The sequence below is a fragment of the Lactuca sativa genome, chromosome 3 (assembly GCF_002870075.4).
Source record: "Lactuca sativa cultivar Salinas chromosome 3, Lsat_Salinas_v11, whole genome shotgun sequence".
Lineage (NCBI taxonomy): Eukaryota > Viridiplantae > Streptophyta > Magnoliopsida > Asterales > Asteraceae > Lactuca > Lactuca sativa.
The window spans coordinates 91,613,925-91,622,449 of record NC_056625.2 but is presented as its reverse complement, the minus strand read 5'-3'; positions in this window follow the sequence as shown (position 1 = coordinate 91,622,449).

Below are 8,525 nucleotides of genomic sequence, written 5' to 3'. Positions count from 1 at the left end.
TAACAGCTCCTGCAGCTGTGTAGACAACTCCTGCATCTCAAGAGGAACCAACCAATATGGTGCCTTGGCTATCGGAGCCGCACTAGGGACTAGGTCGTTCATGAACTCCACCTGTCGCTCCGGAGGTATCCCAGGCAACTCCACAGGAATACGTCCGCAAACTCTCGCACCACAGGTACATCATCCACCGTCACCCTACCTGTCTCCCGGGTATCCATAACATACGCGACATAACCTGCACAACCCTGCTGGAGGTAACGCCTAGCTCTCGCTGCTGAACATAAAGCTGGTCCTCGCTATGGCCTCTCGCCCTGAATCACCAGCTCTCCCCCACTTGGGGTCTTAACCCGCACCAACTGCTGCGCGCAGTCGATCAGTGCCCCATTAGGGCTGAGCCAATCCATGCCTATAATCACCATGTTCCCATGCAATGGAATGGGAACCAAGTCTACCAAGTAGCGCTCCTCAAATAACCTCAACACACAATCTCGAAATACCGTCGATGCCCGCACCGAACGGTCGTCTGCAAATCTCTACCTCTAGAGGGCAATCCAACATGCCCGGAGACTCGGAAAATCTCTTGCTAAGCGCAAGAGACACAAACGATCGGGTGGCGTCCGAGTCAAACAATACCAAAACTAGGATGCCGTTCACATGGAACGATCCTAAACAAAGCACATATCAATATCACAAACATCATATACATAAATCAGAGGGAAAGAATCATACCCGTCACCACATCAGGTGCAGCGTGTGCCTCCTCGGCCGTCAGCTGAAATGCTCGACTCCATACCACTGGAGCCTCTGCCTTGACCTTCCGGTCATCTGTAACCCGCGTCATCGCTGAGACCGGCGCTGCTGTCAATCTCGGGCAATTGGCCCTTTGTGGCCCCTATGATTGCAATGGAAGCAAATCAGGTCTGTCATCTGTACCGCAGGGGTGGGGGCAGTACAATCCCTGCCGAAATGCCCCACATTGCCGCACTTATAGCAGCCCGAACCCGACCCAGTGCAACAAACTCCCTCGTGTGACCGACCGCATTTCCCATAGCGGTCCCGTCCTACCTGGCCTTTCGGCCTACCATCAGATCCCTTGGGCTTCTTCCCCGAAGCCCCGGTCGTTAGCCCCTCAACTGCCTTCCTTTTCTAGACGTGCTCCAGATCAATCTCTCTCTCCCTAACCCTGGCAATCATGGAATCCAAGGTAGGGCAAGCTGAAAAACTAACATGTTCCCGAATGTCAGCTCGTAGCATGTCATGGTAGCGGGTCCTCCTCATATCCTCATCGCTCGCATACTGGGGCACCAACAATGCCCTCTCCCGGAACATGGCGGTGATCACCGCCACAGTCTCCGTAGTCTGCCTCATATCCAAAAACTCCCTGGCCAACCGCTAAAGCTCCACAGATGGCGCAAACTCCGCCCTGAATCTGGTCACAAAGTCCGACCAAGTCATAGCCTCGACAGCCGAGGCTCCCAATGAGTCACCAACAGACTCCCACCAATCTCTAGCCCTGTCTCGCAAGCATCCTGCTGCATATCTCACCTTTGACGCCTCTGGGCAAAAGCTCATCAACTGCACAGACTCAATGTCTGTGACATATCTCCTAGCAGCAATGGGGTCTTTCACCCCATGGAAATCCAGCGCACCACTCCCACGATAGCCCTTAAAGGACAGTGTGCGCGTACCCACCTGGCTAGACGCCATATCACTCATGAATGATCGGAGACGATCCTCCATCAGCTCAACAATCCCCTCCTTGATTGACCCGAAGATGATAGGGGTCGACTCAAGGATGCCTCTTGTGATCTCAGACGCGATGAACTCATGTAGCCCGTCATCAACCTGCTCGGATCCCGAACCCGAGCCCGATCCTGATCCTGATCCGGAACCTCCTGCTCCAAATCATGTGGTCACCATGCTGAAAATACACGCATAAAAGTCAGGATCATACATATACTCGAGAGATCTAACACGCTCTCCAAGGTTCCTAGTTTCATCTAGGCCCTCCTTGATTCGAGTACGGGTCCTCTACTTTCAGTAGTACGGGCCCATACTACCTTCCACATCTACCCGTGCTTTCCTCAAGGATTTCTTCGATTTCACCAAGTCCCTTTACTGATACCCTTTCCACTAACCTCATCCTAGGCTTCCCTAGGGCACTCTCCAACCTACCCTCCGCCATCAGCTGCACCAGGAGCCCCTACCATTTCCCCCTAACTAACTTGCATGTACTGTTACATATCTGCCCTTAGTTAGTTGGAAATAGCCAGAACCCCCATTGCACAAAGCAAGCAACATTCGTGCATCGAGTAACCAAATCAGGCATAACCTATACAGGCCATCCTACTGCTGACTAAACAGTCCTAGCATACAACTCATACAACAGGCATACAAGGCATCCTCCTAGATCCTTAGCCCTAACTAGCATGCAATTATCAGAATCATATATCAAGCACACAAGGCATCTTCCTAGATCCTTCGTCCTATTCTAGCATGCAATTCTGAATCAAAGCCATATAGCATAACATAACATGTATGGATATCTTGGGGAAAAACTTACTTGAGCCCAACCGGTCGCATGCATCACACACCTTGTCTTTCTTAAAATCCTTCCGTTTAGATTTTTAGAAAACCGTTTTATTGTAAAAATCTTTTAGCCCCTTAGTTTGAGTCCAGACACCCCCAAGGGCATGTCCGAATCCCTCAAACCAGGGCTCTTTCATTTTTAATTGAGTTGCTCATAAAACATTCACTAGAAAATATTGAATCAACGCGTCATCTCATAAAATCAAGTATCATGTTTCAAACCCACAACATAAGCAAATAACATATCAGAGTACAATCCCAGAAAACACCGTGGGGAAAATCAAATGTGTGTGTGATGCCATGCTATGCCGCCAGCTCCTTCCCCTTAGATGAAGAGGTACCTAAAACCAAAACTGAAACCGTAAGCACAAAGCTTAGTGAGTTCCCCCATCATACCACATACCATACAATACCATCGGTATCTTTCAACCGGTAATCATCATCGATATCTTTCAACCGGTAATCGCCATCGGTATCTTTCAACCGGTAATCGACATCGGTATCTTTCAACCGGTAACTGGGGACTATTCCACCCCTACCACTAGCATACAATAGCAAGATACAAGCATACAGTCAGACATATCCGGGTACTGACCTAGCCCTTGGTCCTAAGGACCACTATTAGGGAAACTATCCCTATCATGTAACATATCATACAGATATAACTCATAACCAAACGCATACCAGACCAAGATAAATTATCACAAAGACAATTATCTTCTAAATACTCCTCAATGGTGGGTCGGCATTGTGGCCTTAGACCCACCCTTACTGGAAGGTAACTCACCTCATATAAGTAGCTACTGATAATTAGTGCGGGAAACCCCCGTCTGCTGCTGCTCTGGAAATCCTCCGGCTACAAACCCCACAAACACTTAGTTAGAAACGGATCTCTATACTTAGGGTAAAATGATCATTTTACCCTTAACCAAGTCAAGTCAAAGTCAAAGTCAACTTCCAGTTGACCGGACTCGCCGAGTTGGGCCATCAACTCGCTGAGTACCTCACTCTCTATTCGTTCCCATCCGCGACTCTACTCGTCGAGTTGGGCCGACAACTCGACGATTTCTTCTCCCATTCGAAAGCCACAAGAAAACTCATCCGACTCGCCGAGTTTGAAGAACAACTCGCCGAGTCCCACGAGCAGATCTCCTACTCGCTTCCAAATCCTCAAGGGCATTCTTTATGAGGATTTGGGTTTCTGGGACTATTGCTACACGTTAAGTTGCTAATTCCGTGAGCAGTGACGAAGGCTTGGAACTTCTACACTTAAACCCTTCTCAACTCGGTAACTGTTCATATGACTCTCCGAGTTTGAAGAACAACTCGTCGAGTTTCAGGCAATCTTCATAGGACTCGCTGAGTTGTTCATCCAACTCGCCGAGTCTAAGGCCATCTTTATAAAACTCGCCGAGTTCCACTTTGGGACTCGCCGAGTCCCTTCTACCCATTTACCATATAGGCCAAATCTGAGACATGCAACGCTTCCAAACCATAGATCTATGTTCCTAGGCATGTTTATCACGTAAAGTTGCAAACTTTACATGCATGCATGACCCTATAAGCTCCAAAAGGCAAATCCAAGCTCTTTATAAGGTCATACACTCTATAGGGACCTCAATCACTTCAACCACAAAGACTTTATACTTCTAATACGTCCATAAGGTCCAAATCTAAAGTCCTTTCGGATCATAGAGCATAAACACATAGAGTTTGAGGTTTTTGGGCTTAAAAACCACAAACTAGGGACAAAAAGGGGATCAAATGAACTAGTGATCAAGTTAGGAACTTTTCTACCTGAATGGAAGCCTTCCACAAAGTAGATTTCAGATCTACTTCCCTTCCTTGCACCCTTCAACCCTTCACATTCTTCTTCTAAGCTCCAAACTTCATTCCCAAGGCCAAAATCACTCACAAGAACAATATGCGGGATAGGGTTTCGCTCTACAGCTCTTCTGGAAGTCTTAGGGACAAGGGAGGCCGAGTTAGAGTGCTTAAATAGGGTGCACACTCCTGGATTAGGGTTTTTGTCCGAATAGCAGCTTACTCGCCGAGTCCAGGACCCGACTCGGCGAGTCCACAACTTAAACCCCGTGCCCCTTCCCGCTTCTACTCGGCGAGTTGGTCCTTCACCTCGCCGAGTCCAAGGCAAAATGCATAAATTAAGAATTATTAATTACAAGAAATACGTACCGGGAACCAGGTGCTACACTATAGTTAGTTAGCTTGGGATGTTTTATTCTGATAATAAGTTATGTTTCGAATTAATACTATGAAATTATTTTAGGACTTATGATACGGTTGTTATAAATTTGGTTTTAGTAATGTTTTAAAAGAAATTTTTTAGTGGTGATTTTTGGGTCGTTACAAAACTGGACCTCTTGTAACCAGAAATCGCACTTGGAGAATTTGGTGTAAAGCCTCTCCGATCTCAGAACTTCAAGGATCTCCCTCAAATGTTCCTCATGCTGCTCTCTGGATGTCGAATATACCAAAATATCATCAATGAATATGATCACTGAACGATCCAACATCGGCCTGCACACCCAGTTCATGAGATCCATGAATGCCGCCGGTGCATTGGTGAGCCCGAAAGGCATCACCACAAACTCGTAATGCCCGTAATGAGTCCTGAACGCTGTCTTCTGGATATCCTCATCACGCACCCTCATCTGATGATATCCAGACCTAAAGTCAATCTTGGAGAACCAAGACGCTCCTTGCAATTGATCGAACAAATCGTCAATCCTCGGTAAGGGGTAACAGTTCTTGACCGTCAGCTTGTTCAGCTCCCGGTAATCAATGCACATCCGGTGTGAACCATCCTTTTTCTTGACAAAAAGGATCGGCGCTCCCCATGGAGAGCTACTCGGCCGTATAAACCCCTTTCCTAGCAGCTCCTGAAGCTGCGAGGATAATTCTTGCATCTCTAGAGGTGCAAGGCATTAGGGCGCCTTGGCGATAGGCGTTGCCCTCGGAACCAAATCGATACGGAACTCCACCTGCCTCTCGGGAGGCACACCCGACAACTCCTAGGGGAAACATCCGGGAACTCACACACTATCGGGACCTCATCGACCGACCTTGGTCTCTCTGCACCTACTCTCGTATCCACCATATAAGCCACAAACCTACTACATCCTTGGTGTAGACTCTGCCTCGCTCTCGCGGGTTAACAAAATGCTGACCCAGAACGGGTACCCTCGCCATAAACCGTAAGAACTCCCCCACTAGGGTCTCGTATGGTCACCAACTGTCGCTCGCAGTCGATAACCACTCTAAATCTGCTCAACCAGTCCATGCCAATGATGACACAGACATCTCCCATAGCAATCGGGACCAAATAAATCGGAAACTCAACGCCGAAGATCTTGAGTACACATCCTCGAATCCCATCAGTGGCATACACTGCTCTCTCGTCAGCTATGGAAACTTGCAAAGGTCGACTCATGCCTCTGGACGAGTACTGATGTGCTGACTAAAGGCTAATGACAGAAAAGACCGACTCGCACCCGAGTCAAATAACACCAAAGCAGGTACAAAACTCACAAGAAATGTACCTACGCATATCATAATATAATCATAACACCACAAACTCAAAATAAACATATGAAAGAATACATACTAGCCAAAACATCTAGCGTTGCGTGGACCTCCTCCGCTGTCAACTGGAAGGCTCTCCCACGAGCCTTTGGTGCCTCGGCCTTCACTGGCCGACTCTCGGTAGCTCAAACAGAAGCAGGGGTAGATCACTACGATGCTCCCTGGGGTGACCCTCGCAACTGCGGACACTCGGCCTTCCGGTGTCTGGTCTGGTTGCAGTGAAAACAGACTGCAAACCCCTTGGGGCAATCCTTGGCCATGTACCCCTCCTTGCAACACTTGTAATAAGACCTTGCTCTACAAACCCCCTCATGACCCTTGCCGCACTTGCCACAAGTACGGCCCTTTTGTTTCCCTGATCTCGAATCAGCAGGCTTAGCCCGCTTGGCAGCCGGCTGGGACTATGCCGGTCGCCGATCCCTCCCCTGAGACTCCGCCTCCTCCCTGGCCTGAGTCTCTAGCTCAATCTCCCTTTTTTGGGAATTTTCCTAAAGCTCGGAAAATGTCAGGTATGTCGAGTTCGCCACGAACTCGTGGATGTCTCTCCTCAAAATACTCAAATATCTGCTCATGCGTGCCTGCTCGGAAGACACGTGCTCAGGGTAGAGCATCGCCCTCTCATGAAACATCCTGGTGATCACTATGACAGACTCGGTACCCTGCTTGAGGGTCAAGAACTCCTGGGCCAAATGTTCCCTTTCCACCGGGGGAACGTACTCATCACGAAACATAGCGATGAACCTCTCCCAGGTCACCGCGGCAAGCTCTGCAGAAGAAAAGTGCGCTGTCACAAACTTCCACCAGTCCTTCGCCCTCAAGCGAAGCTGGTTCAATGGGAACCGAACTCTCAGATGCTTCGGATAGGAACACGTATAGAAGCATCCCTCAATATCAAAAATCCATCTCATCGCAGCGATCAGATCTTGCGTCCCATCAAACTCTAGTGGCTTCATATTGTTGAACTCTCGGTACAACAACGAGTCACCCCCTGTGGCCTCGCAACAGCAACGGCTGCGGCGGCCGCAGCAACAGCAGCATCGGTGAGAGCGGCGTAACGCTCGTTAAAAGTCTCGATCAGGGTAGTCCTGATAGACCCAAACATCTCTGGTATCTCAGCTCGGTTGGCAGCAGCCACCTCCTCGTGAATCAATCTGCGAATCTCCGCGTCGTTGACACCACTACTCTCAGGTGTGTGGCGTGTCCCAACCATGACGTCTCTCTGAAATACAACACAAGATATTAGAGACGCGCTCGAGTGTACACACACTTGATATCCCATTCCTATTTGATCCTTGGTACCCTAAGGATTCTTACTTGGGCTGCGCACTGATCCGGTGCCTTCGGTATTATGGGCCCAATACTACCATCCACACCGCATCAATATTCACCCCAAGTCCTCCTCCTAGGATCCCAAGTCCCAAGTACTCTACTCTCTCTATACATCGTCTACTCTCTAGAAGATCTCTCATAAGGTCCTCGCTGCTATCTATTCACTCTCAAGCATCTCCTAGCAGCAAAACCCCTAGGCTAAGGCATCACAAATCAGGCCACTCTATTCCTAATAAGAATACCTAGCCTAATCTAGCATGCATAACATATCATAACATATCTCTTAACTCATAATGTAAGGGTATTTTGGGAAATCACCATCCGGGCTCTGGTTGATCGTACACACAACTCTACTCTGCTCTTTCAAAAACTTTTTACTCTTGAGAAAAATTTTGAAAATCCCTCAAATCCTCAATTTGAGTTCAGATACGCCCGAAGGTGCACCCGAATCCCTCAAACCAAGGCTCTGATACTAACTTGTAACAGCCAAATTTTCAAATAACTTTTCACATTTTAAAAACACACTTTCATTCATAATTGTTATAAGAATGTCATTGTATCACATAACAATCCAAAACAACACATCCCAAGATCATAATATATAAAAGCTCCTCATGTGTGTACTGATCATGCCGACGCCTTCCCGCGATCCTCACTAGTACCTGAAACACGTAACACAACACTGTAAGCATAAATGCTTAGTGAGTTCCCCAAAATACCACACACTACATGTATTAGCCACTCGAGGCTATAACTCTGTTTGACCCTCTGGTCAATGTGTCTCAGCGGGACCCTCCAGTCCCATAACTCTGTGGGCCCTCTGACCCTAACTCTGTGGACCTTCCGGTCCTAACTCTGTAAACTCTATAACATACATAACATAAATCACATAGAAATCTCATCATGAAAAACATACAATTACTTTGTCACATAACTCTAATTACCACTCTAGGTAAAGTATAGTGAGAAGACTCACCTCGGGTAACTCGGTAATCTCGAACTCT